The sequence below is a fragment of the Coptis chinensis genome, chromosome 6, assembly GCF_015680905.1.
Source record: "Coptis chinensis isolate HL-2020 chromosome 6, ASM1568090v1, whole genome shotgun sequence".
NCBI lineage: Eukaryota > Viridiplantae > Streptophyta > Magnoliopsida > Ranunculales > Ranunculaceae > Coptis > Coptis chinensis.
This window is the reverse complement of record NC_141461.1, coordinates 74,603,858-74,613,497: the sequence shown is the minus strand read 5'-3', so window position 1 is coordinate 74,613,497 and position 9,640 is coordinate 74,603,858. Positions and strand designations below refer to the sequence as shown.

Sequence of the window (9,640 nt, the reverse complement as noted above, 5' to 3'; positions counted from 1 at the left end):
AAGAGGAAGGGTGCTTAGTTCCTCGCTCACTGTAAAATAATAATTTGAACTGTGGAATCTAAATTGACCATGTACCTTATGTGAGAGTGAGACAGTGAGACTACTTTAAAGGTGTTGTAATACTGCATTTGGTTAAGTACTTGAATACTTGAATTGTCAAAGCTATTTTTTGACAATTCGATTTTGCCTAAAATATAGCCTTAATGTTATGCACTCCCATTTTGATATGTTATATATGATTCCCGTTCTCTATTTTGTTACTTTTACTTGCAATTATGACATGATTCAAACACAAGTGAAAGTGGGTAGTGTATGATGAAATTAACTGGATATGGTTCTAATGTTTAGGAGGCCAACCATCATTTGAGGAGGACATGAGCAGGTCATCAAAATGTGCTTATAGGTAGCACCGGACTATCACGGACACGCTTGGATGTAATCGTGCGTGCGGCGGGCGTAAAAGGTTTGTACATTCTCTCTCTAGCCCAAAACATGGCTCCAAGCCCATGCACGATTTTGGATTTGAAACATCTATCTAACAAAATAGAGTTGTTTCGACTTCATGGTGGGATTGAATTTCAAAGGGTATAAATCGACGGTCGCGGATGAGTGCCACAATTAGAGCCCATGATTATAGAAATAAATTAGATTCTTAAGTGTGAAATTAAACCTAAAAAACCCTTCGTTTCTCCGAAATAGCAAAAACCGTTCGTTCTCAAATTAACAAAAAAAAACCGTTCGGTCATCCGCTGTTAATTAAACTTCATCGCCTTAAACTCTCTTGCGTTCTTCCTCTCTCTCATCCTCACTTCAACTGTCACCGTCAATCTCATGTAAGTAATTTATAATTTAATTTGTTTTGTATTGCTTTGAGCCTTTGATTTTACTGTTGTTTTGGTTAGCTAGCATCTTAATTTTGAAAACCGTCGAACAGAAAAACCCAATGGTTTTCCTATCAAACTGCGGATTGGAAAAGTTCTCTCTTGCAATTTCTTCCAAAGAAAGCAATTCAAATGTCTCTCTTGCAATTCTCAGGTTGGTTTCTTATCACTTCTCTCTACGTTTGTGGTTCTCATGCCTCTATTTTCATATGCCTATCTCTTCCCTTTAGAGTTTCTGTTTTACTTTAAATTCTTTTACTTTAATTTTTTTTTTTTTTTTTTTTCAGGTTTTATGCTAACTCTATTGGAGACTGGCTGCATTTCAGTAAAAGGGGTTTGTAATAAAGAAATTGATGTGTATAGATTCACCATCTCTTGAATCTTGGACCAATTGTATAAGCATCTCTTATTGCTCTTTTGTGCCAGGTTCTTATTTCTTAGATGGAGTCAATTGGATATGGCATGGAGATGAAATCATTACATGAACAAGTTGATGAATATTTTTTTAGTTCTTCTCTTTTTATGGATCAAGTAATATGGTTATCTTTTTTCCATTTTAATAATCATATTTTTCGATGTTGATTTGCATGTATGCTTTTCCCGGCTCGAATTTTGTGTTTAATCATGGTGACAGAATTTTATGTTTAATCATGGTGACAAAAGTGATGACAACTACTGGTAATAGAAGTGAAAGCCAATTAATTTGGGATTGATCTAATTCAACTTCATTTGCATTTCAAAACTCTCCTTCTTAACGACCAATGGGAATTCTGGGTTATAAACTTTACCACATGACTCCTTCCTCTAACCTAATTCATTGTTTTCCTAGATTTCAACTTATCTATTTTGTAGTGACAATAAGGAGGTGATGAAGTATGAAGACATGCTTGAATTGAATCTGAAGCTGGATTTGGTAATTTTATCATCTTTTTCGAGTTCGTCAGGTATTTTGTTCTTTGACCATTTTGGTTTTGAAATAAAGACTTACATTATTCGGGTTTGAAGGAACATCTAAAATGGAACTAGCACGAGCGGTAGAGTTATCTCATTGGGGAACTCAATGTTTGTACAGGCAAAGATCAATCAGTGAGGACCAGACTCTAGCCACATAATTTTTTTTTTTCTAATCTTCCATCATAAATGTATATGGTGTGGTGTTAGGCTACTTTATTCTTTGTTCATTCTGCCTTTTAACAAATACATGTACCAATTGTTTAGCTAGAGTAAAGAATAATAACCATTTGGTTTCCATAACAGATAATGTGCGTAATATGTGTATAAAGCTACTCCAAAGTTGGCCCTTATTGAGTTATTAAGAATCCCTTATCGAGTTACCAAGAGTTCAACGAGGGGGAGCCTGAAAATTTCAACCAATCTATGTACAAGGTGAAACTCCCAATCCATATAGCTTGAAGCAGATGATTGGCTTGAGAAATAAAAGTAGATTAGAACCAAGTGTATCATGGTGATAGAAAGCGTAAAATACCGGGGAATAAGAGTTTCAAGCGGTTCATTGGTGGTTGCAATGAAAGAAGGTTAATTCTAAGTGTATAATAGTTGGCTCAAGAGCGGGGTTTTCTGAAAATTTAGAGCACTAGCTCTTTTTATCCTCTCTCATGCATATGAGATGAAACTCATAACCATTTTTAGGAAACTAAATCTTTGTCGAAGTTGGGGTGGTTGGAGAAGTGAGCGATATAGAAGCGATCTATGTGGACTTTAAAGATGGATGATATCTTTGCTTGGATTTGAGAGAAAGGATGTGTCTATGCATCGATCGATTTGCCTCTTAACCCAAGAAGCATGTGCGAAAAGAGTGGGCCAACAATCTCTTAACAAATTTTCATGTGTCGATCCTTTAACGCGTTTAGCGAGTAGTAAGTTTATTTGGATCTTCAAGAAAGACTGTATATTTTTTTAAAAGCAAGGTAGTGCGTGCCTTGACATTTCTATTACACTAGATACATCTAATCCCCATATAAGAGAATAATTTTTCTGAAATTCTCTCAAGCGTGTGTTGTGGTTTCTATCTCTTACGTCCTTATTCAAGAAATTCTAAAAATCGATGATATGGTGGAAAAACAATATTTCGACTCGATGATTTGCTTCCAACAAATATAAGATTTGTACTTGGTGATTCACATATACTTTACATAATCGCTTTTGATGATGACTTTGTTGTTGATTTCGTTTCAAATTTGTGTCAAATATGTGTCCTATGCGAGTAACAAACCAGAATTGGAAATCTGCGGGCACATGTTAAAAATAATTTTGTGCTACCATTCTTGATCGAGGAAGGTTAGGTAAATATATATGTGTTTTGTGTCCACTATCATTTTGTATGGTGTTTTGTTCTACTAACCATGCGTGACATCCTTATGTTGTGGTACAACCACTGAATATTTGATTAATTTTCATATATTCAAGTGTTCATATAGCCAAAATACACGAATGTTAGTTCCCTCCTCTCACACCAAAGAATTGGAGATTACCATTGAAATGGTCATGGGCTTTTACGTTCAAGTGGTGAAATCTATACGTCAACTTTGTTATTTAACTCTTCCAAGTTTCCATACTATGATACTAGCTATATGACTCGATAGTATAATTCTTAAATAAACTCAAGAATTGAGAATCTCATTTTTGTTACCTGTTTTAATGATTCTAATCATTCTATAATATATTTCATCTATTTCATTTTGATCTGACATCTACTAAGGCATACCAACGTGTACTTGGGGTGCTATGAGTAACCAAAACATGTGTTCAGGGCCATCCAAAGAACATGCATTGCATTGTTTTTGGCATAGACTAATTTGTTTGGTAGTGCAGAACATAGTGTTTTGCAACTACGTTTTCTTTTATCTCATGTTTTCCTTACATATTTAGATTTTTTCTTTCTTTTCATTTCTTTACTTTCTTGCATATCAATGGGTGATGCCTCAATTAGCCTTGAATCACTACCTTGATACGTTTGACACGTATTTTTTTTAATTTTTTTTTTACAGTCTGCTTCTTTTCAATATCTGGCATATTGTCGAATTGAACATTTAATTTTGAAGTTATTTTCTCATTTTGGATAAGATATTTTTACTATCTCTCTTTGCATAAATGTAATGGTTTGGGTTCAACGAACTATGTCATTGGGTTTGGCATAATATGGGAGTTATGTCTGCATATTAAAAACCATGTATTCACGCACTACAAGGTGTTAGGTGAGAAGTTAGAAAACATACAAGCGACACTACCCAAGGGGAGAGGGGAAGCGACTACCCAAGGGGAGAGGGGATGCGACGCTATAAGGTGTGGGTGGTAGGCTAAAAATATAGCTCAGGTGGTACCTAGGTACACATGCTTATTTTAATTCGGAAATCAAGATTTAGGAGATGATGTCTTTATTGGATCAAATTTACAATCCAATCTTCTTTGGTTTCACTTGATGGGATAGTTTCACGATCTTGGTGTATTGTTTCTTGGGTTGGATATTAGCTATGTAAATGGTGTGCTTAGCTACTAATTATTGGCACTTTCTTACTGTAGAATGGCATAGCTTTGATGAAGTATAAAACTTGAAATGTTACTGTATTTGAGACATAGATTTGGCTTAATGGTTTTAGGATGCCGTCTTGGTTTCACACTTTTACCCAAATGAACAATATATTTAGGAAATAGATTATAGATGGCTACTTACAAATTAAATGTTTGTGGGTTCACCTCAACTTCTTTTTCGTCGAGAGACGGATAACTTTTAGACTTCAATTTTGAGCATAATACAATGAAAATTGTGTTGACATTCTCAGTATCTCTTGAAGTTTTCCCTTATACTGAGAGCTCCACAGATGCTCCAAGATAACTTTTTAAGTTGAGTGCTACTTTAACAAGGTGTCAAATGCTATAGCTTGATCCTACAAAGAGAAAATACACACACCAACACACAAAATTACTGATTTATTCCTACTCTACTTTTTGTTCGAGGAAATAAAAACTTTTTTTTATATTTCACTATTTTTATTATTATTTCGGTTCAGGGAAAACTGTTAGTGCTGATTTGAAGTCTGTCTTTCAATTTCAGAAAGGGGTGGCTAATCAAACTCGGACTTCGCATGGGTACTTGGATGAACAATAGGAATAACTTGAAGAACAAAAGTAAAATGCCTTTGCAGATCAAGCAGCTTAAATAGAACTTTTAGGTGAGAAGTCATTTGAAATAATTTGATCACAAGCTGGTACCAACATAAGAGATTATAAAGATCATCCGGAAAAATATCACCTCCTCTCTTTGCTTCAAATACTACCCCTTCATCCCATAATTATAGCTTCTTAGATAATTTATATTTTTGAGTCTTTGCCAAAACACTTCAACTTCTATAGTGTTGTCATTTTTATTTTGTTTAGGTCAACTGTTCAAATATTGCAGATACTTATATTGTTCTATATTTTGGTGGCAATTCCATCACCTATACTTTTGAATAATTGTTTATCTTTGTTGATGATTATGAATTGTCTACAACTGAATCATTCTTAAGTTTATTAGTTGTGTTGTCTTTACGTTTGCAATGCTATTCAGTGACTATCTGCATTTGTTATGATTGTGCTGGTGGTGTTGTGTGGTTTGTGCTGGTTAGTGTGTAATTGTGGTGTTACGTGTGTGGTACAATTGGTGGGTGGTGGTGGTCTTTGGCAGGTGGTTATAGTGTGGTGAGTGTGTGTTGGTTGGTGTGTGTGTGTGGTGGTGATGTGCGGTGGTAGGTGGTGTAGTGGTGGCATTTGTCTACTACTTGGTGTAGGTGGTCTTTGGTGAGTGGTGATGTGTCTACTACGTAATGGTGTAGGTCTTGCTGGTGGTGCGAGTGGTGTAGGTGGCAGGTGGTTTAGTGGTGTAGTGTTTGGTATGTGTGGATTGGTGTCTGCTGCTTTGCCTCATGCATGCTACCTCCTGCGATCTTGTTGATGCGATGCCGATCGATCTTGCGTCTTTAGCTAATGTTGATGTTGCCTGCTTTGTGTTGCTTGATATGTGTGTGATATGCAACTTTTTATCATGTTAACTTTTTTTCTATGCAATCGCACTCTCTAAGATATCTCTTTATTTTTTTTTATTCATTTCTTTTAAATATTACTCATTCTTTATGCAGAAAATGGGTAGTCTGCCAAAACACCTCTAGAGATATAAAGCCATATTGCCATGAATACACTATTCGGGAGGCGAAGTTTTATGATCGTGACAATTTGTTTGGAGATTGACCATCTATGGTAAAGGCAAACCCAATCAAATCTTAGTGCGTTCAATTCCATTTTAGTTGTGAATTCAGTTCTAGGCACTTGGTGTGTACCACAGTGTTAATAAGAACTAAAATATGTGTTTGATTCGAATATAAAGCGAAATTCAATTCCAATACATTGCTGATGATTGTTGTTCAGTTTTCTCATTTTTGTTTGTGGTTGACTGATGATTTGTTATTCAGTTTTCTCATTTTTATTTTTATTGTAAACTGATTCAAGCTAGATATTTAAACTTTGTGGGCATGCAAATAGACTGATGCAGGACGAGCCTTAATTAGTCCCACCCTTATCACTTCATTAGACAAGCTAGATACTTGAGGGCCTAACTGAAATTGAAAGCCAAAAGCACTTATCCTAAATGTCCTACAATAAGACTTCGGTTATACCCGTGAGGGATTTTCACATTTAGTCGAGAAAGCCAAGAAAGGTAATGACCGGTTAAACATATCTTGCATACATGTCACCTAAAATAGTCAAACAAGAGCTTAACGGCACCTCGATTATCAAGTCCCCATCAATTAAAAGGCATAATAATTTCACAAAGGCGTCTCGGTGCCTTCTTTTAATCAAATAAATCTAGACAGTAAGGTATTCCTACTTCCAAAATGCACATATTTCAAGTAAGAGAAATATCACCTTGACCCAAACAATCGTCCCACAATAAGGCAAATTATCGACTTAATAGCGGGAGGAACAATATTAACTAATATGAATATTGGGATACCAAACCATTAAGAAATCCCGCAAGTGCTTAAAACACGGTAGAAGCGATACCAATCGGATGTATAAACCTACACACCGAAGTTACCTACATTAATCCATGCGAAGTGCTTAAAAGCGGTGATATGAAGGATACTAGCTACCATGTAACACACCAAATACTTTATCATAACACGGGCGATATATTCCTACTCTTGCTTACTAGGTTTATTACACTTGCTCAACCACATCATTAACCACGTAAACACAAGCTATAACCAATTGAATCACACCCTACTCCACCAATCAAAAAGCATTATAAGAACCTCGATGAAAAAAAAAAGAATTGCTCCACTAGGCATGCATCAACCGCATTGCAGATTGGAAGATCTGTCCCTACAGTTCATACTATCACAAGCACACACACACTGTGGGTTGATTTAAACAATCAACACAATTCAATAACAAATAACTTAACTTTCTACATCAAAATATACTGACAACTTACAAGTGTACTAAGATATTTTTCACAATGTTTACCACCCAAAATGCGAGATATTACATTCTTTTTTCATTTTTTGTTTTTTTTTGGAAATGACATGCCATTCATTATGCACAATGCCTTTTTTTAATGGTCTTATTTTTATGCACAATGCCTTTTTTATTTAATTACCTTATTTTGGAAATGAAGTATTTGTATGCGAATCTTTCTTTGCTATTTTTTTTCTCCCGAACAATTTAATTTTAGTAAGTGATTGCTCTTGGCCTATTTTGCTTATTGTCTTAACTTAAGATGGTCAAGATTGGATTATGAGTACGTAAACGATGATGCAAAATCGACACAATTAGGGCATTGGTCTGTGCTATCGTGTACACCATTTAGAATGTTCTACAACTGCATGTTATAATACTCTTTAGAAGATGAAAGTCCATAAAGCTCTAAAGGAGATACCTAGAACTTTGGCAAACAAAGAACATAATAGGATGATTTGGGTTCGTTATATATACAATTGAAGCATATCGAGACAACCAATATTTAATGCAACCTGGGTCGATTGCTTGAAGAAACTCGGAAGTTGAATGCATAATAGTTAAATGATTACAAATAGAATTGGAAGTGGAGTTCTTATTAAGGAAAAACATTAGAAAGACTGACTTTATCTTTTTTTGTAGTAGTCGAGATGCTAGATATATTATACTTACTGGAGTTTAAAAGTTTAGATATTAGTATGATAGTAGCAGACCAGATTAACATACAAAAACTTAGTGTATTCAAATTGCTAGAGATCTGTGTATACAAATAAATTATAATAAGTCACCACTAATGTTCTTGGTAACTCCATCACATCCAAGCTTCTAGGAGTGCATTGATGAATTTTTTTGAAAACATAGAGCTCCTATATTTAGAGAAATAATCAGAGGAACTGACCTACTTGATAGTTGATATAAGCTCTGCAATTTGCCTTATTTCAAAGTGCTTTATGGATTTCATTGTAATTCTACCATTTCACAACCGTAACCTTATATGGATGAAGTTCATTTCAATCCTCAATTATGCATTTCTCTATTAAGTCGTTTAACCAAATAACCTTATTACATCGACTTCAACTTGATGAATAGTTTGCCAACAACGAACTACATTTCAAGAAATTTTTAAAAATTATTATGTTATCCAATTACCCGTGTTTTCCTTACTAAAAATGTTATACGTTAGATTCACCTATTTCCAAATGCTTTCAGTAAATTAGTTACAAATTTTTTAAAAGAAAATGACTCATTACTAAATAAGTTGTTATTTATTAACACATTATACTTTTTGAGTTGCCTACTTCTCAAATCTCCATTTCCATTACACTAAATACATAAGTAATTTTTAATCAATCTATCTAGAATGCCACTTTATGAAATCCGTGCCGAAGGCACGGGTATTAACTAGTTAATAAACATAGTCGATAAGTCTTGACATGATTAGTGTTGGATAAGATTTATTATTGCACGTGGCTTGCATTAGCCTTTCAAGAAATATTGTTGATTGGTTTTCACTTTATGGTGTAATAGAGTTGAGATAAAAATTATATTTTTACTTATAAATATAATTGAGGAGTTGTTTGATCATATTTGTGAATTTTGTAATAAAGAGGAGTGGTTTAATTTCAAAATTTTATTGGTTTAATTGTTGTAATAAACAAAACGATGATGAGTTTTTGGAAGTTGGGAGTGTTTCAAACTTCGAAAATCAAAGAGTCGGGAACAAATATTGTTATCTGATTTTGTCGGAAGTTGAGGTGTGACACTTAGAAGGGTGAGCGAGTGAATTTCGTGTCTATAATTGTTTCTCTGAATTCAAGTGTCTTAAGCTAGATTTTTGGGAAGAATTGGTTGAATCACTTTAGCTAGCTCAGTTCTCAAACTCAACTCATTGAGAATTCAATTTCAGTTGTTCCGATCTGCAATAAGACAATTGATGCTCTAGTGTCTAAAAGGACCAAGATGCTCTACCCCATGCTTCAAGAATATTGTGAGAAGTATCGAAACAATTCTACAGAAATATATTGAATAAGTTCTAATATCGAGCTTCTTACTGAGAAACTTGATCGAACACCCTCCTTTCAAAAGAATGGATGTTTATTTGAGGGATTAGTGCGCTTAGCTGCAAAACTGGGAATACAATTTCTAACCCGCCAGCAGTGCCACTATCACCATGCAGATACGATCTCAAAACTGTTACACCACTAACCAACATGGCTGAGCCTCTCGACCTCTGAGAACACAGGGAT

The 9,640-nt window shown here is 34.7% G+C and overlaps 1 long non-coding RNA gene across 1 annotated transcript; it reads left to right on the top strand.

Moving 5' to 3' along the window:
* Nucleotides 1–599: 599 nt before the first annotated feature.
* Nucleotides 600–1,403, top strand: LOC147494438 (uncharacterized). The gene is made up of 3 exons (XR_015197846.1): nt 600–833; nt 935–1,035; nt 1,308–1,403. It is a non-coding gene; the product is annotated as an uncharacterized LOC147494438 (long non-coding RNA).
* Nucleotides 1,404–9,640: the final 8,237 nt, after the last annotated feature.